General features: G+C 40.6%; 1 non-coding gene across 1 annotated transcript; it reads left to right on the top strand.

Annotated features, from left to right (window-relative positions):
- Positions 1-5599: 5599 nt before the first annotated feature.
- On the top strand, positions 5600-5708 carry LOC132310850 (small nucleolar RNA R71). Its single transcript, XR_009482723.1, has one exon. It is a non-coding gene; the product is annotated as a small nucleolar RNA R71 (small nucleolar RNA).
- Positions 5709-20943: the final 15235 nt, after the last annotated feature.

Genomic DNA, 20943 nt, shown 5'->3' with positions numbered 1-20943 from the left:
AAATAGAGAAAGTGCAGGTACAACAAAAATATCAAAGCCGACAGACCGGCTGTAAAAATAATATAGTGACAGTAATAAAGTATCAAAAGGAGAGAGGGATCATAAAACAGAAAGGACTGGGAGCTCAGGAAGATGAGGTAGGACGGGCAGGTCTGGCTCCGCGGATGTCTCTGGATAAATCTCTGAATATGGTCACGACATCCGTGCGGAAGGCAGCATACTCAGCTCTGTGGGCTGTGAGGTTAGCTCGGATGGTAACAACAGCATCCTCGAGCGTCTGCAGATGTACTCCAAAGCCGGGGGTCATATGTGGAGTCTTAGGCATAGATGAATCAGAAGAAAGCTCCTGAGTCTACTCCTGCTCATGAATGGGTGACCTGGCTGGAGAGTCCTGCTTTGCATCGTCTGCAGGACGCTCTAAGTCGATGTCTAAATGCTCGACAGCTGGATCAACTGGTGCTTCGTCCGCTACGGGATGTGCTACTGTTGCCTCTGCCGGTGCCTCTACCTGTACCTGTGCCTCCTCCAGCTCCAACTCTGATGCAGCCAGTATTGAGTGGTCCTATAACCTGGTAATAAGGGAGCGGTAGGTCTTATTCTAGTCCTTCCTGAGGAAGTGACAGGAACCTCTCTCGGGGTGCTCACGAGGATGGATGGGATAGCGCTGGTCAATGAGAATTTGGATGATGAGGTGGCTGAAAGGAAGAGACTTAGCCCGTCCGGGCGTCTCCTTGCTGATGTACTCATCATACAGCTTCCTCATCACGCACCAGATGAGCATGGGAATGGACACCCAGTGCCCGATGTAGAAAGAGTAAAGGGCTGTCAGATAATCGCCCCTCCTCTAAATCTTGTGCCCCGCCATGTAGATATTCTGGTAAAGGACGAAATCAGTAAACCATTGGTCGTCTGGAAGGTATGTCCGGGTGGCGAAAGTCTCGCCACTGGTATGGTGACCTGTGAAGGAAACTGCCATGTTGGCATATGAAGGTCTGAATAGCCTCGGATATGTGTCCTGAAGCTCTGGAGGACATCTGTGTGGACAGCAGCAAGAGCGGGCTAAAGTGTCCACTGTAATGGTGATCGGATGGCCATCGATAGAAGTGACCATCTCAGCTGTGGTACGTGGCGATAGTCAGAGGTTCTGGTAGAACAACTGAACTAGCCGTGGGTAGACCAGCTCTATAACGGGGGTAAGAATAGCGGCTAGGCCCCTCTGAATAATATCCTAGTAGGCGGATCGGGTCAACACCGATCGAGAGAAGAAGGCCGTGTCAAACTTTGACACATGGTCGAGTGTCATGTGTACATATCGAGGCATGGGCCTATCACGCCGCAGATGAGCTAGTTGAGCAGGTTGAGCTGGCTGAGGTGGTATATGTGAATGCTCAGCTCCAGTCTGCGGTGGAGATGGTGATGGAGTGAAAGCAAGATGAGCTGTAGAAGCAGATGGTATGTGATCATCCTCAGGCCCATAAGACGGTGACTGAGGCGGGGTAGCCTGTGCTGGCTCTCGCTGTGCATAAGAGGGCTCTGTGGGCTCCTCTGTCCGTAGCCTAGTATGGCGGGTGGGCCTGTGTTGCCTATTAGCAATGGTCTTCCTCTTTACCATGGCCTGCAAAAGAAAAAGAAAAACTTGCAATGGGAGTTAGTGCTAGAACATGAAATTTAAAAGCACGAAATAGAATCATGTATGTCAAGTAAAATAGACAAAACAAATATGACATGAATCTATGCAAGTGGTAGAATATGAAACATGCTAAACAATGTAAGTATGAAATGCATTCAATGTGGAATATAACAGGCATTGGGCATAGTTATGATAGCATGAACATAGGATATGATGAATGAAGTGTGTGAGATCTGTGAAATTCGATCGATCATAAAAGAAGTGAGATCGATCACAAAAGTTGGATCGATCGAAAGTAAGTGAGATCGATCTCACTACTTCAATCGATCGAAGACATAAGTTCGATCGATCTCTCAAGATCGATTGGAGATACTAGTTCGATTGATCAAACTGTGCAACGATGAAAACCCAAAGGTCACAAATCTGTTACCTTGGAAGCATGGGGCCTACACGAACGTGTTCGTGGGCCCATCAACACAACAAATCAACAATTTCTAACACCCAATCATGGCCCATCCTTCCAAATCAAATCAAAATACAAAAATATATATGCATATATACAAATATATACAAATATTCTTCAAGCTTCAACCATGGAGGATTTGATCATGAAAATGACATGGATTCGGCATATAAAGCATAGATACATGAGATTGAAGCTTGCAATCAACTATGGTGCTTCAGATCTTACCTCAACTGAATGAGAGAAGTGGATGCGAAGAGGGGGTGAGATCCGAAATGTAAGAGAGAGAAAGAGAGTCAAAGCTCACTGTGTTTCGCCAGAAAACACACCAGAGATGATGAAGATGGTTGAGGCTCACAGTGGCGCAGAGAGGGAGTGAGGGATAGGGTTTGAGAGGGTTGGATCGATCTAAGGTATTGATCTAAAAACCCTCGATTCTATTTTTAAAAACATTCCCGACAAAGTTTGATCGATCGAACTCAACTGTGATCGATCGAACCTTGATGAACTCTCTTCAAAGTTCTTTTTTTTTTTTTTTTTTTTTGAATAAACACTTAATAATTAAAAATTAATTAAGATATTTTGGTATTTTTGAAAATGTAATAAAATAAATGAAAATAAAATAAAGTAAAATGAAATAAAATAAAATAAAATAAATAAAAATGAAAATATTTTTGGATTTTTTAAAATTTGAAAAGTCAAAATAAAGTTAAAATAATGAAACGAAGATTGAGATCGATCGAAACAAGAGTTCGATCGATCAGACAAAGAGCAAAAATATACAGGTTTTTGGTTCAAAAATTTGGCTAAGTGTTGGAATATGAGATCGATCGAACTGGGAAGTTAGATCAATCGAAGAACTTTCAGATCGATCTTGGAATGTTTCGAACGATCAAACAGAGAGCTGAAATATGCAGGTTGATGCAGGCTCAAAATTTTTCTAAGTGTTGAATCATAAGATCAATTGAACTTGGAAGTTGGATCGATCGAAGGTCTCTTGATCAATCTTGGAGTTGGTTCGAACGATGGGACAAAGAGGTGATTTGGATGCAGGTTTCTGCAGGTCAAAAATTTTTCCAAGTGTTGGATGCAGAGAAGAGTTCGATCGATCGAACTCAAGTTTGAGATCGATCGAACTTTGCAGAATGCTCAATAATGACATGAAAGCTTATGCAATCCTCACCAAAGTTCCTTGAAATGCATATAAACCAAAAACAAGTATCTAGACTTCGCAAGAAATGAAATGAAAGATAGAAATGGGGAAGGAATAGGGTTTTGACACCCTACGAATGCTTTTGCTAGTCTTTAACGTCTCTAGTAAGACATTGGGCTCTTTTAGCCTGGATTAAAGATCTTATAATGCATCCCCTCCTTGTTGGGGTGATACTTTGAACTCCATCAAACAAATGGTTATTTGAAGAACTTGTTGGATTAAGCTCAAAAGGAGTCTTTGGTCCCTTGTCTATGCAACTACAACCTTTGGGCTTCCATGCCCTTTCAAAGCAAGAGTTTGAAACAAAACTTTTAGAATGCAAGGTTTAAGATGATCCTTTGGAAGTTTTGGTTTTACACAAAAGCTCATTTCCTTGGCATTGAAGATCATGACATTCATCTACAACATTGACTTCTCCTTTATATTTGTCAAATGAATTGGGTGTGGGATTAAAGATATTCAACTTCACCTTCATGTGGCCAAATGAAATCTTCATTATCCCTGTCCTACAATTGATGTTGGCATTAGCGGTTGCCAAGAAAGGACGGCCAAGGATAACGAGAATTTGGCTCTAAGGATTAGGAACCGGTTCCGTGTCTATGACAACGAAATCAACTAGGAAAAAGAATTTGTCAATCCTTATCAAAACATCCTCAATTATACCCCTAGTCTTCTTAATGGATCGGTCAGCAAGTTGCAAAACTACCGATGTCGGTTTCAATTCACCTAAGCCCAATTTGACATAAACCGAGTATGGAAGAAGATTAACACTTGCTCCTAAGTCAAGAAGTGCCCAATTAATGATATGATCACCAATAATGCATGATGTAGTGGGCAAACCGGGGTCCTTAAACTTTGGAAGAGTGTTATGTTGCAAAATTGAGCTTACTTGCTCGGTCAAAACCACTTTTCTTGGTGCTTGGCTCTTGTTCTTCCGCTTTTGGGTGCACAAGTTTTTCAAGAATTTGGCATAAGCCAGAATTTGCTTGATTGCATCTAATAGTGAAAGATTAACTTTCACTTGCCTAAACATTTCCATGATTTCATTGGTTTTTGCCTTTTGCTTGTCTTTTGAAATGGATCTTTTTAAGGCATCTGGAAATGGAACCTTTGGTTCAAACACTTTTTCAAAATTTTTTTTTAAACTTTTTTCAACGCAAGAAGTTTTCAAATCATTTTTCAATAAAACCTTTTCAACATCATTTTTCAAAACTTCTTTTTCAAACACATCTTTTAAAACTTTCTCATTTACAAGATCATATATATGCAATGAAGGAGGAATGGGATGTGAAACGGGACGGGTGACAACTTGAGGTTGTACCGGTTCACTCTCTTCATTAGACATTCTAACTTGATTGTCCATAATCCTACCACTCCGTAAGGTAGTCACCGCATTAACATGTTCAATGGTGTAGCCTTCCGATGAGGAATGGGTTTCCACAACACATTGTTGCTTAGGTGGGGCATTTATAGGCATCTTTCCCTTCTCTCTTGCATTGAGAGTGCTTGCTATTTGCCCTACTTGGGTTTCTAGCTTCGCAATAGATTGAGAGTGAGAATGAAGCAATTGAGTGTTAGCCTCTAAAATGCCCAAAGCATTCAAAACTTTCTCTTCAAAGGCGGGACTTCTACTCTTACCTTAGGAATAGGATTAGCAAATTGGTTCCCTTGTGATTGATAGGGTCTATAACCTTGGGATCCTTGGTTTGGAAGTGGAGGTGGAATGTAAATCCCTTGAAAACCGCCTTGGGAAGGGTTTGAGCCCTCTCCTTGGTTTTTCCAAGAGAAATTCGGATGATTCCTCTAACTTGGATTATAATGAGTACCATAAGGATTGTTTCCTTGGTTCACAAAAGCCGCATTAACTTGTTCATTAGGTTCACTTTGCACTTGTCTGTGAGGACAATGAGAAGTAGAATGAAGAACACTAGAACAAGTCATACATATTTCATTTGATGCACGATGAGAATGGTTAGGGAAGGAAGATACTTGGTTTGCCGAGTTTTGGTTAATCAAAAATTGATCAAACCTTTGAGACAAAGACTTTATTTCGGCTGCTATTTCATTTGAATGTTCGACTTGATGTAAGCCAACACTCTTCCTACCTTGTGAATTTCTACCATTCTTGGATGATAGTGTTCTATGCAAAGAATTTTCACTCATGCTTTCATAGAGACGCCACACGTCATCCTCATGCCTATCAATGTATGAGCCACTCATGAAAGCATCAACCATACCCTTATAGTTGTCCGATAAGCTCTCAAAGAAGTATTGAACTAATTGCCATTTGGGCATGTCATGATGTGGACACTTTCTAAGCAATTCATTGAAGCATTCCCATGCCTCATGAAACGTTTCTCCATCCCCATGTGAAAATTCTAGAATTAAGGTCCTCATGACATTGGTCTTAGAAACCGGATAGTAGTTCTTCAAGAAATCTTGTTGCATTTCTGCCCAAGAAGTGATTGAAAAAGGCCTAAGATTGTTAAACCAATACTTTGCCTTGTCTTTTAAGGTGAATGGAAAAAGTTTGAGTCTTAAAACCTCTTCCGACATGTCCATATATTTTACGGTGGAACATACTTCAAGAAACTCATCCAAATGCTTGTAAGGTTCTTTACTTAGAAGTCCATGATAGTTAGGAAGCATTTGAATGGTTTATAGCTTAATTTCATAATGAAGTGCTCTAAATAGAGGCAATTGGATGCATGTAAGTGTATTATACTCATTAGGCACGTAATGGTCTCTTAAAGTAAGAGGTGGATTAGCTACTTGAGGTGCAACATGAATACCTTGGTTTTGAATTCCTTGATTGTGGATGGGAGGTTGTGGAGCATACATTGGCCTTGGCATTCTATATAGAACTTGGCCTTGTTGTTGTGGTGGTTAGTGAATGAATGGCCTAGGCATGCCTAATAGTACTTGTATGTTCTCATTGTGCACATTGGGATGAAAGATACCTTGTTGGTCTATGTGACCAATGTCCTCAACATGATTATCATTATGGTCATCCATTGAAATATTGCCTCTATTTAAACTTCCTCTTCCCCTAGTATTTCTAACGATAGATTCAAGATGCAAATCAAGAGGGACAAGAGTTGGTCTCAATGAACGACGCCCATGCATGCACAATACAAAACACAACAAACATAAAGAATGACAAACACTATGCCTTCACAACAATACAATTAGACTTCTTCCACAAACATTTAATTCATACTCCCATACTTTAACAATAATAATGCAAGACAATTAAAAATAAGCCTCCACGTGGGCTGACAATTTAACTAAGGGATTGAGTAAAGAAAATCTCACAAAGGTCCTTTAGCACTTTAACTCCAAATTTTAAAGCTTGGCTTAGCAATTTTAGAATTTTTAGCTTTTTGCTTTCTTTGCTTGCTTGAATTGAATGCTTGATGACTCCTTTGCTTGCTTCCTCTCCAACAATGCACCTAGTTAAGTAAGAACAACACAATAAGTAACCAAAAAGAAAAATAAAAATAAAGTAAAGACATGATCAAAAGAGTACTAATCCTAATCAATTCAACAAATCCGACATTGCCAAATCTAATCAACAAATCCCTGGCAACAGTGCCAAAATTTGACGAGGTAAATGCCGTTCCTACACGCCAAATTAATGTGGCGAATGTGCAGTTCAAGAAAAGCCTTTCTGGTCAAGTTTAAATTTATAAAAACCATTACCACCACTACTACTAACGTAGCAAGAGTGAGTAGGGATCGTCCCAAGGGATTATGGGGATCGAGCAATGTCGTGGAATCACAATTAGTGCTAGTAGGTCGAGTGATCAAAGAATTGGTTGGTTGGTTGATTAAAGAGCAACTAAATTTGTAATGACCCGAATTTTTCGAATAAATTTTTTCCGTTGTCTTTTCCCTTCTGAGTTTGGTTTCTTGTCGATTACTGTCGTCTCGAGTGCTCTGCAGTGATTTCTGAGACTCTTTTTTTTGGATTGATAACTTCCTTTGAGAACCGAGTCATTTCCACATTTTTCGTTTTTCGACACTATTCACTTTTCGTCCTTTTTCCTATTCCGTCTTTTTCCCTATTTCGTCTTTTCCTCGTTTGGCACTTTGTTTGTGTAACCACACTTCTTGTGTTCGGAGTTGGTTTCTGACTTCACGTATTTTCATTCCTAATGATTTCTATGAGATACGTATATTTACTTTCGTGAGAAAGTACTCTGGTTGCTCCCGGTGTCCATAGGGGCATAAATGCAAAGTTTTTGGAAACTTTTTCTTTTCTTGGGGTGTTTTTCAAAAATATCTTTTGCAGATATTTTATTTCAGGGGTATCTAAGAAAATATCTTTTGGAAGATATTTTCATTCTGGGGCAGTTTCGCAGTTTTCACTTTTTGGAGGGGTCATTGTGCAATTAATGAAAGTTATTGCTCAATGCCTTGTTTTTAGCCTGGATCCTCGTACGGGATTCATTTTCACATTTCGTCGAGTCGTGGACTCTTAGAATTTCCTCCTGGGCGATGTTTCCAAGTTTTAGGGTTTCTAGCCCCGATTTGCGCCAAACTTGTTTTGGGTATAACTCTCTGCTCGGGACTCGGTTTTCGACACTGTTTCTTCCGTTGTTCATATTTTTTCATTTGAAATCCTTTTTGTTCACAGAGTTTTGCCAGTTGAGCACGTCTGCGTGAATTCCACTTTTCCGGACCCGGCGGGGCCCGTTCGGGGTACTTTTTGAAATTTTCTATAAATAGGAGGTCTTAGAAAGAAAAATCAAAATTTTCTCTCTCTCCTCTCTCATGGCCGGTCCAAGCTCCATCCATGGCTGCCATCTTCTCCCTCCTCTTTTGGACTTCTTCCCTTTATTAAAAAGTGGTGATGCCTTTGTGTTTATTGTTCCCCTCGGCGAGGCCTTCGATTCCAACCTATTGGAATCTCGTTTTGGCCATTTCTTAAGTTCAGGTTTGAAGTCAAGTTGTGTTTTTGATGGGGCTTCCTTGGGATTCATGTTTGTGGTGTTGTCCCCGACAAAACCTAGGAGTTTCGTCAAATTCGGAGCCGATATATTTTGGTGGGGATTTGAGATTTCATCTCAAATGGAGGTAGGGAATGTTTTAGGCTTTTGTGTGTGTTGTATTGAGTGTTTAGCATGATTATACAACTTATATATGTGCCTTGTATCAAATCTAGAAAGTTAGTAATTTTTATTTCTTTGTATAAGATTTAAAATTCATAATGATATATAACTTTGATTTGAATTGTGGCACGGTAAAAACTCTTGTTTTAACATGTTGGTTAACATATATTAATTTAGAATTAATTAAATAAGAATTGCTCTTTTTAATTAATATTTATCTTTTGTGAATGATTTAAGTTCATGGCCATACCTTACATGGAATTGAGTTGTGTTATACTTCTAAATTAAGTTTTGGCATATTTGTTAACATACTTTAATTTGAGAGCATTTGGTTGAGTTTGGAAATCTAGAGACTTTAATTAAGGGAATTAATTAAAATCTATTTTGGTGGTTTCATGGGCCTAATTAAGCTTGTGTGTGAATATATGCAATGACCACGATATGTCTAGTAACATATATTAAATTGGGGCCAATTGGAAATGATTTGGAATCTAGAGAGTTTAATTATGTTGATGTAATTAAATTCTATCTTGTGTATCCATGGTCCTAATCATGTTTTAGAAGTTGTTTCTATTTTAAGAGCATGGATTTAGACTTATGATGTATTCACTAGATTGTGTTATATGCATTGAAGAGCATTGTTGTTAAGTTTATATTCATGCGAGTATGTTTCTAATATGAATATACTATTGGCTTGTGATTTTGTAGCATTATGGATATGAAATGCTTATTATGCACAATTGAGAGTTATATTGCTAACTTGTTACTATGTAGTAGTAATATATATAAGTTATGAACTTATTTGGCTTATTTTGGAATCTTAGAACATTATTGAATTGAGATGGCTAGGGTTTAGCTCTAGTAGGGGGACGTGAGTCCTCTAAGTCATTGAGATAGTGCGCACTTAGGGTGGTCTTCCCTGCGAGTTAGTGCCCGGAATACCATTGAGGTCTCGGCAGAATTTCGAGCATGATGTCCAAGTCTTCCACTATTTGTTTTCGCATTCAATTCCAAGTAGACAATCATGTTTACCTTGTTGACTTGTGGTTTTGGCTATTGGCGATTTTGATGTTGTTAAGTACATCCATACTAAATTGCTATATTTAGTTGATTTCACACTTTTAGATTTCTAGTTGATAACATAGAGAATCTATGTCTTGATGTGTGGTATTAGATATTCTAATTATGCTAAATTGTTATATTTAGTTGATGTTGCATTTTAGACTTCAAGTTGATAACCTTGAGAATCTATATGTTGTTGCTTTGTGTAAGCATGCTCCTATGTTGTTACTTTGTGTAAGCATGAACCTATATTGCTAAAATTGCATGAATGAGGTGATTGATGCTAGAAATGATCTTAGGTAGCTAGGATGCTCCTTGAGTATCATCTTTGACATAGATGTTAGGTGGAATGAACCACAATGATTAAATCATGCAACTTGTAAAACGTAGGTCGATGCATGCTCATTTCCTACGAGTAGCTTTATGTTACTCACCCCTACGATACTGGGGCATATTTCAGGTACAAAAATTAAAGTTGAGGTCTTCATTATGCTTGGATGGTTTACGGACTTGGAGACTTCCATTTTTGGTGAAGGTTGCCTTGGAATGCCAATTGTAGTCTTATATGTCAACATGTGTACATTTGATTCCTTATATGTAATGTGTACATGAGTACACTCTTTACAATGTATTTGACATGTATGAGATGAGGCCGGTGGCCAATGACATGTAATTTGTATCCTATGTAAATTTTAACTTTATGGAATATTAAGAAAGTATTGAAAAATATTGAGTTTTTGCTTCACCATGTTTGCATTGGGTGTGGGAATTCTATTTTGATTCTTCCATAGGGTCTCATTAATCATGTATGAAGTGTGGCCAAGGGCCAAATGGTATTTTGAAACCATTTTACAGCTTTGAATTCCAAGTTTTCATTCCAAATTACATTTTTGGCATTTTGGCCATTGGGGGGTCATATTTTGTATCGGCTATATTTTTGGGCCATGGACCATTGTAGCACATCTTACTAGGTAATTTACGTTTGTGTGCATGGTCGTTTCTAGGCAAAGCTTCTTCTTTAGTGAAATGAGCCTCCTACGGACTCATTTTACACTTTTGTTGCATATTCTGACCTAAGGGTATTTTGAGAATTTCATTTGGGAAATAAATTCTGTTCTTCACATGGTCACTTAGAAAATGTGATTTTAGAGGGGGTTTCTTCTTCGTGTTTTTCCAGAAAATGCCATCTTGGCATCGAAAATCGCATCCGAAGTTCAGCTTTCAGTTTTTAAATTTAGCAGCTTTTTGGACCCTCTGGACTAGTTTTCTTGGGAGGGAATTTTGGGCATTTCAAAGTGAGTTTTTTTCAATTTTTCTCAAAAGCCACGTAGAAAACTCGATTTTGTGGGGGGTTTCTTCTTTGAGTTTTTCCAGAAAATGTCATCGAGGCCCTCAAATTTCTATTTTTCCCAGAAAAACCCCTGCTGCCAAGTTTTTGGGTTGCACTTTACTGCCCTCTTCACATGTAAACGGTTACGAGGGGTTTCGTAACTGGTTACATGTGCTTGGGCAGTGTTTTTGGCAAAATTTTTGGCTTCGTAACTGGTTAGGAAGGTCTCTTAACCGGTTAGATGTTCTTGGTTGCCCCCTTTTTGACCATTTTGCCCCTTCTTCTTCCGTAAGCCATATCTTCTTCATCCGGACTCCGAATCAAGCAATTTTTGAATCTAAGTTCATTGATTTTTCGTTGTATTTTCAATGGTATGCTCGGTGGCACCCACTTTTTGGCTGGAAATGACGATTTTTCCCCTAGGTGCATTCTTGTCCGTTTTTGAAATGTTGTTTCCGCATTTGATTCCTTTGTGTCCCGTGACCTCGTTGAGGGTCACAGTGGTGTCTTAGAGTCATTTTGTATCTCTAGAGACCGTTGTTTGTCTTTTGCTTCCGCATTTCAGATCCGTTATCGGGTCATCTTTCGGTTCATCACTAACGTATCGGGTTGAAAAACTTGGGCCGTCACAAGTGGTATCAGAGCTCCTAGGTTCGAAAACCTTTGGATGACGGGTTTTGGGTGCATATCATGCTTTTGTTGCCATGCTCTATCTATTTATATGCTTTATGATAACATGTTTTGGTTAATAACATGTTTATGTGTTTACGTGCTACATGTTGTATGCCGTTTGTTTAACATTGTTTTATTCTAATGTAAAGAGCATGACATGTGACGTATGCTAGATTATAATTGTATATGCATAATTGTGTTGCATACTTGGCATGACACGGGATTGGTCATTGAGGCACGAGTTGAGGTTGATGGTGATTGCAGTCACAGTTTCGTGGTAATATAGGTTGTTATTGACCTAGTATTGGTTTTGAGTTTGGTGGATGGTCACCTTTTGTTTAGGCTCTTATGAGATGAGTCATTTGGCATTACCATAGTGGTGGATTTGTTGGTTTTGGGCCATTATGAGGTTATGGACCTCTTAGGATCCTTGGTTGATCAGGAAGATTCCTCTGGAACTTGCATTTTTCGTGGGCTGGTACGTTTGCAGGCGGGTGCATGACATTGTCATGCTACCGTACTGGCTAGCTATAAGCGCAGTTCGGGTGGAATCAATGTTGGTTTTGTTTTGATAGGCGTTGTCCTTTGATCGGTGATGATGATGGTTATTTCGGCGATCAGCCGTGGTGATTGATTTAGTTGTTATTGGTATGGCTGTAGTTGCCATTTTCCTTGAGGAGTTCTTGCGTGATGACGCTTTTGGGATCAAGTCGATTGATTGATGTTACGGGTAGTGAGAGCACTGCACTGTTAGTGTCACTTGTAGTGTCACCTCTAGATTCTGAGATGGATTATTAGAGTCTTACTGTTGTGGTAAGTGATAAGCGCCGAATATTGTATATTCAAGCGCCCTAAATTGCATTAGTAAAGTCCGTTGTATGTTAATTTATGTAGATTATCTTCATTTCGATGTTCATTGGTGCCAATGCTGAATTCTGGCAGCAGTAGAACCTGGGTTTGTCGCCATTTTCGACCTAGCAAATTCAAGAACTATACTTCCATCATAACATGAAAGATTTAGATCTCTGAATCAGCTTTCGAAATCTTCAAGTGGTTCAACATTCGGAGTTTGGAGCAGAGAGTTATGACCTTCGTAACAGAGGTGCGCAGAACTGCCTGGCAGCACTGAAGTACTGCCTTTCTCCCCGTTTTTGACCAACCAGACTTGAGAATTGGGTCTTCATCAAAACATGAAGTTTTTAAAGCACTGAATCACCTCTCCAAATCTTTAAGTGGTTCATCATTCGGAGTTCGGGGCACAAAGTTATAGCAGTTTTACCAAAATAGGTCAGCGCTGAGCAAGAGGAGCATGTTGCACATTGCACTAAGTTAGAGTGCTCGAGATCACCAAGCGAGTGCTCGAAAATCAGGCAGAATGCCCTTCGGAAATGGCTCATTTCAGCCCACTTGCACATTGGTTTCCTCAATGCCATCTTCCTTCTTTATGAAGTGGTTGGAGGTGTTCCTTGGAGGAGAGAGGGTGTTGTTGGAGCATAAAAAGCTACCCAAGGGCCACACATTAGGAATCTTTGATCTTTAGCAAGATAGAGGAGAGAGAAGAGAGCAAGAAGAAGAGGGTTCTTGGAGCAAAAGGAAGGGAGCTCGAAAATGGAGGAAAAGGGCAAGCTTCTTCCTTCTCCTAGCTCACTCATGGGTAACTAAACCTCATCTAGGGAGGTGATGAAGCCTCCCCTTTTGTTCATGTTCTAGATTAGGTTCTATTTTGGGGATTATAATGTATAAACTTTGGTCTTTTCATAGTTTAAGAGCTTATTACTTCTTGTAATGAATTCTAATGTTTATAAATGATTGTTGTAAGTGATTTATCTTGTCTTAGATGGTTTCTTGTAGTAATCATAATGCTTGCTTCTTCATGGTGACAATGGAGATAGGATTATGAATAATTTTCAAGGCATGTTGATAGAGAAAATGGATAGTCCATTGCTTAGGAACTTCCTTTGATGGGTCATGCTAGTTTCTTACCTCATGTGCTTTATCATTTGATTACAAACTTGATAGTTCTTGCTTGAGTGAGTATGTTGAAGGCTACACTTTAGTTTAGGTAGCTCAAATGTATTAATTTTTGAGGGATTATTCTTGTTTAATGATTTAATGAACTTCTCTAAGGGTATATGGTAATCTAGTGTTGCTATATATTCCGTGACCATTTTATACATTGTACTTCCCCAATTTAGCCTTAATCTAGCATGTACTTAGGGTGTAGTGTGGATTCATCTCCCTAGTCTTTTCTACTTGTATCTCACTCCTTTAATTTCCTTGCAATTTATTGTTTTATGCACTTCAATTACTAGCTTAGTGACAAACACACAAACCCTTTATAAACCCCTCATCACTCTATAAGAATTCTAGACGCTTAGGTTGCCTTAAACTAGCGCAGTCCCAGTGGTTCGACTTACCCGACCAATAGCCCTATTTTACAATGATTCGTGCTATTGCGAAGGTTGATGTATAGTTGATCAACCGATCAATTTTTTGTTCGAGTGCTTGCAGTTGCCTACCTCAGTTCCGCGGCTACTGCTTCTAATTCGAGCACTCGAAGACCCCATGTCGAGTGCTCGAATTACACCCCACTCTCTCCTCACTCAATCCCGAGCCTACTGTCCTATCTTCGAGCACTCTACTTCACTGCTTAGAGTGCTCGAAAAACAACCCCAGCAGCAACCACCTTCCTCTATCCCTTATTCTTCATCTCTCTATCTTGAAACAAAACCAACCTACCAAAGCCTCACTCCCTCACCTCAACCAACCTGCTGCAACACCCCAAGCAACCCCTCTCGGCATCTCTCTTCCTCATCCATTCTTTAACTCTCGGCTACCACCAAACCCAATCTCACTTCTATCTCTTCAAACCATGCACCCCATTCCCAGCTCCGGCCAACTTCCCTTCATCAACCAACCAACACCATTCCCTCCACCTCATGCCTGCCCAAAACCATCTCTCTCTCTCGGCACTTTCATGCAACTTGCATGCACCTCGAAAAATAACTCCAACCACCATGCAACCCAACCTCCATCAACCACCACGTCCTCCATGCATAACCACCACACCTCCTTCATTCTCGACCTTTCTCACACCAAACATCCCGAGCTCACTGCCCTCCATTCGAGCTCTCTCACTCCCCTGCCGAGTGCTCGAAACACTACCTACCATCACACACATCTCCCAACCCATGTAAACCTCTCCTCTCGGCAACTCCACCATCTTCTATCCCCTTCACCCTCGGCATGCACATGCATAACCATGCACCAACCAACCTCACAACCCACCCTCTCGGCATCTCCATCCACAACCCCAACTCTCTAACACCCCACTCCATGCCAACCCCAAGCCAACCCATAACCTACAATTTCATGCACAAAGCTCCCCTCACCTCTCTGCCATATTTTTGAGCACTCGAAGCCAAGCTTCGAGTGCTCGCAATTGCTTGAGTTCTCACACAACAAACACCCGAGCCCACTGCCCCATTTTAGAGCACTCGAAGACACACTTCGAGTGCTCGAACCAAGCCACCTCTCTTTTAAACACAACCTCAACCAACCAACTCCCTCTCACTCGGCTCAACCTCTCCACCACTCATCAACCTCACCTCACAACCCTCTCCCAAATCCACTACACCTCTCTCGGCAACCATGCACACCATCCTCCAAACTCAACCTCTCGGCACCCTTAAGCTCCAACCCAACTATCCAAACCCACCACCTCATGCATGCCTCCATAACCAAACCACCACACAAGGAAATGCATTCATGCATGCACCACCACTTCCACCCCACATTTCCCACCATGCATGCATGCATGCACCTCCTCATGCATGCTTACCCACCCATCTATCAATCTCTCATCCACATCTTCCATTAACCACAAATAATGGGCCTTGTGTTCTCCATTGTTGGGTAAGTGTCTACCCTCTTTTTCTTTTAATTTTTGATCCATGGAGGATGGGATTGCTTGTGTGAAGGATTTGTGATTGTTTGGGAGTTGTGTATTGCATTTGCAGGGCCAAATTTTTGGATTTTCTCATCTCTAATCAACCTTTGGCCCTCTTCCTTTTTGTCTTGCACACCACGTGTTTGACGAATTGCCTAAGCCAACTTTATCTCTCTAAATGCACGGCTTTTGGCATTATTTTGTTTTCCATTTTACACTTATGACTCATGTGTGCCAATTTGTATTTTGTATGGATTTTTACCTTGCAATCACATTCAGGTTAGTATTTTTCTTTCTGTTTTGATTTTTCTTAAGAGACCTATGCTTTCACCTGTGTACATTAGTTCTGTTTTGATAGGTCTTCATGTCCAAGTTTGGGGGACGCCGTTGCGCACTCACATGGCTGAACATCTACGTCGTCGTCACTCCACTTGGTATTATTGTTCTTTTACCCTCTTTGCGCTTATTTTGATTTACTTGTCTTCTCACATTGAGGACAATGTGACATTCAAGTTTGGGGGTGCATTTATGTATTTTTGGTTTTACATTTTTGCTAAGCAATGATAATGGAATTTGAAACCTGTTGGAGATGAAAGCATATGTTTAAAACTTTGTGTATAGAAGAAGCTGATATTTTCGAAAATAAAGAAAATTTGAGTTGAAATGATCATGTAGATTCAAATTAGTCTGTATAAATGTCTCAATTAAATTCTCGCTGGATTTGACACTCTTTTAAGCTTCACAATGCACAGATGCACATTGGAAACTTAACTGTGAGGCATGCAACTTGATCGACCTTGACCTTGGCCTAGTTAATTTGATTTGATGAACCTGATAGATGAATATCTTTGGCATGATTTATGTTGTCTAAAAAAAAAAAAAAAAAAAAAAAAAAAAACTGAAAAGGAAAGAAAATAATGACCAGTTGACGTTCGTAGCCTTTCCAACTCGAGTTATTAAGCCCTAGGAGTGTCTCTACACTTAGCACCCTAAAACCGTCTGGTTTGGGAGTTGTTGGCCTAACGCTTGCTACAGGGGTTGGTTAGAAAGCTTAAAGGACTTAAACATTGCACGGTCATTCAAAAAAAAATTGTAATAAACATGGTCAGCTGAAGTTCGTAGCCTTTCCAACTTGAGCTATTAAGTCCTTTGGAGTGTCTCTACACTTAACACCCTAAAGCCGTCTGGTTTGGGAGTTGTTGGCCTAACGCTTGCTACAAGGGTTGGTTAGAAAGCTTAAGGGACTTTAGCATTGCACAACAATTCTATGTTTCGCTTATGTGTTGAAATAAATTGTTAACAAGCAACAAAAGTTGTCTTGAAAATAAAATCATGCCTTAGGGACTTCATGTAAAAGGGAATTCAATGATTTGAAAACTTGTGCTTTAGAATTGGAAAAGAAAGTAAAAGCCGCATGTTGAGAATCCAATTCACTTTCACTGAAGCTAGAGTTGATTTCCATTCAAGAGATGATAATTGAGTTATTTATATAGACTTTGATGTTGATGCATGTATGTGGAAATGTATTTAGCCAATTTTTGTATCAATGCTTCATATATGCAAGGTAGTTTTCCCAATGACCCCATCTCCAGTTTTTGTCTGTTTCAAGTTGTGTTTGAGCTATGTATCTATCTCATTTTACCATGGATGATATTTTTGTAGTAGCACGCCCATGGTTGTCTTTTCATTGAAGTATTCATTGTAGTTTTGCTAAGGGACTAGCAAAATGTAAGTTTGGGGGTGTGATAAGCGCCGAATATTGTATATTCAAGCGCCCTAAATTGCATTAGTAAAGTCCGTTGTATGTTAATTTATGTAGATTATCTTCATTTCGATGTTTTTATGCATTTTCAGGTTCATTGGCCAAAATGGAACAGGAATAAGGCCTTGTGGAATCTTGAGCAACAAAAGGTGCCAATGCTGAATTCTGGCAGCAGTAGAACCTGGGCTTTGTCGCCATTTTCGACCTAGCAAACTCAAGAACTAGACTTCCATCATAACATGAAAGATTTAGATCTCTGAATCATCTTTCCAAATCTTCAAGTGGTTCATCATTCGGAGTTCGTAGCAGAGAGTTATGACCTTCGTAACAGAGGTGCGCAGAACTGCCTGGCAGCACTGAAGTACTGCCTTTCTCCCCATTTTCGACCAACCAAACTTGAGAATTGGGTCTTCATCAAACATGAAGTTTTTAAAGCACTGAATCACCTCTCCAAATCTTCAAGTGGTTCATCATTCGGAGTTCGGGGCACAAAGTTATAGCAGTTTTACCAAAATAGGTCAGCGCTGAGCAAGAGGAGCATGTTGCACATTGCACTAAGTTAGAGTGCTCGAGATCACCAAGCGAGTGCTCGAAAATCAGGCAGAATGCCCTTCGGAAATGGCTCATTTCAGCCCACTTGCACATTGGTTTCCTCAATGCCATCTTCCTTCTTTATGAAGTGGTTGGAGGTGTTCCTTGGAGGAGAGAGGGTGTTGTTGGAGCATAAAAAGCTACCCAAGGGCCACACATTAGGAATCTTTGATCTTTAGCAAGATAGAGGAGAGAGAAGAGAGCAAGAAGAAGAGGGTTCTTGGAGCAAAAGGAAGGGAGCTCGAAAATGGAGGAAAAGGGCAAGCTTCTTCCTTCTCCTAGCTCACTCATGGGTAACTAAACCTCATCTAGGGAGATGATGAAGCCTCCCCTTTTGTTCATGTTCTAGATTAGGTTCTATTTTGGGGATTATAATGTATAAACTTTGGTCTTTTCATAGTTTAAGAGCTTATTACTTCTTGTAATGAATTCTAATGTTTATAAATGATTGTTGTAAGTGATTTATCTTGTCTTAGATGGTTTCTTGTAGTAATCATAATGCTTGCTTCTTCATGGTGACAATGGAGATAGGATTATGAATAATTTTCAAGGCATGTTGATAGAGAAAATGGATAGTCCATTGCTTAGGAACTTCCTTTGATGGGTCATGCTAGTTTCTTACCTCATATGCTTTATTATTTGATTACAAACTTGATAGTTCTTGCTTGAGTGAGTATGTTGAAGGCTACACTTTAGTTTAGGTAGCTCAAATGTATTAATTTTTGAGGGATTATTCTTGTTTAATGATTTAATGAACTTCTCTAAGGGTATATGGTAATCTAGTGTTGCTATATATTCCGTGACCATTTTATACATTTTACTTCCCCAATTTAGCCTTAATCTAGCATGTACTTAGGGTGTAGTGTGGATTCATCTCCCTAGTCTTTTCTACTTGTATCTCACTCCTTTAATTTCCTTGCAATTTATTGTTTTATGCACTTCAATTACTAGCTTAGTGACAAACACACAAACCCTTTATAAACCCCTCATCACTCTATAAGAATTCTAGACGCTTAGGTTGCCTTAAACTAGCGCAGTCCCAGTGGTTCGACTTACCCGACCAATAGCCCTATTTTACAATGATTCGTGCTATTGCGAAGGTTGATGTATAGTTGATCAACCGATCAATTTTTTGTTCGAGTGCTTGCAGTTGCCTACCTCAGTTCCGCGGCTACTGCTTCTAATTCGAGCACTCGAAGACCCCATGTCGAGTGCTCGAATTACACCCCACTCTCTCCTCACTCAACCCCGAGCCTACTGTCCTATCTTCGAGCACTCTACTTCACTGCTTAGAGTGCTCGAAAAACAACCCCAGCAGCAACCACCTTCCTCTATCCCTTATTCTTCATCTCTCTATCTTGAAACAAAACTAACCTACCAAATCCTCACTCCCTCACCTCAACCAACCTGCTGCAACACCCCAAGCAACCCCTCTCGGCATCTCTCTTCCTCATCCATTCTTTAACTCTCGGCTACCACCAAACCCAATCTCACTTCTATCTCTTCAAACCTTGCACCCCATTCCCAGCTCCGGCCAACTTCCCTTCATCAACCAACCAACACCATTCCCTCCACCTCATGCCTGCCCAAAACCATCTCTCTCTCTCGGCACTTTCATGCAACTTGCATGCACCTCGAAAAATAACTCCAACCACCATGCAACCCAACCTCCATCAACCACCACGTCCTCCATGCATAACCACCACACCTCCTTCATTCTCGACCTTTCTCACACCAAACATCCCGAGCTCACTGCCCTCCATTCGAGCTCTCTCACTCCCCTGCCGAGTGCTCGAAACACTACCTACCATCACACACATCTCCCAACCCATGTAAACCTCTCCTCTCGGCAACTCCACCATCTTCTATCCCCTTCACCCTCGGCATGCACATGCATAACCATGCACCAACCAACCTCACAACCCACCCTCTCGGCATCTCCATCCACAACCCCAACTCTCTAACAACCCACTCCATGCCAACCCCAAGCCACCCCACAACCTACAATTTCATGCACAAAGCTCCCCTCACCTCTCTGCCATATTTTTGAGCACTCGAAGCCAAGCTTCGAGTGCTCGCAATTGCTTGAGTTCTCACACAACAAACACCCGAGCCCACTGCCCCATTTTAGAGCACTCGAAGACACACTTCGAGTGCTCGAACCAAGCCACCTCTCTTTTAAACACAACCTCAACCAACCAACTCCCTCTCACTCGGCTCAACCTCTCCACCACTCATCAACCTCACCTCACAACCCTCTCCCAAATCCACTACACCTCTCTCGGCAACCATGCACACCATCCTCCAAACTCAACCTCTCGGCACCCTTAAGCTCCAACCCAACTATCCAAACCCACCACCTCATGCATGCCTCCATAACCAAACCACCACACAAGGAAATGCATTCATGCATGCACCACCACTTCCACCCCACATTTCCCACCATGCATGCATGCATGCACCTCCCCATGCATGCTTACCCACCCATCTATCAATCTCTCATCCACATCTTCCATTAACCACAAATAATGGGCCTTGTGTTCTCCATTGTTGGGTAAGTGTCTACCCTCTTTTTCTTTTAATTTTTGATCCATGGAGGATGGGATTGCTTGTGTGAAGGATTTGTGATTGTTTGGGAGTTGTGTATTGCATTTGCAGGGCCAAATTTTTGGATTTTCTCATCTCTAATCAACCTTTGGCCCTCTTCCTTTTTGTCTTGCACACCACGTGTTTGACGAATTGCCTAAGCCAACTTTGTCTCTCTAAATGCACGGCTTTTGGCATTATTTTGTTTTCCATTTTACACTTATGACTCATGTGTGCCAATTTGTATTTTGTATGGATTTTTACCTTGCAATCACATTCAGGTTAGTATTTTTCTTTCTGTTTTGATTTTTCTTAAGAGACCTATGCTTTCACCTGTGTACATTAGTTCTGTTTTGATAGGTCTTCATGTCCAAGTTTGGGGGACGCCGTTGCGCACTCACATGGCTGAACATCTACGTCGTCGTCACTCCACTTGGTATTATTGTTCTTTTACCCTCTTTGCGCTTATTTTGATTTACTTGTCTTCTCACATTGAGGACAATGTGACATTCAAGTTTGGGGGTGCATTTATGTATTTTTGGTTTTACATTTTTGCTAAGCAATGATAATG

The sequence above is a fragment of the Cornus florida genome, unplaced genomic scaffold (assembly GCF_030987335.1).
Source record: "Cornus florida cultivar Cherokee Brave unplaced genomic scaffold, ASM3098733v1 CherokeeBrave_3.0.0_Hap2_Chr05, whole genome shotgun sequence".
Lineage (NCBI taxonomy): Eukaryota > Viridiplantae > Streptophyta > Magnoliopsida > Cornales > Cornaceae > Cornus > Cornus florida.
This window is presented reverse-complemented; position numbering and strand designations above follow the sequence as displayed.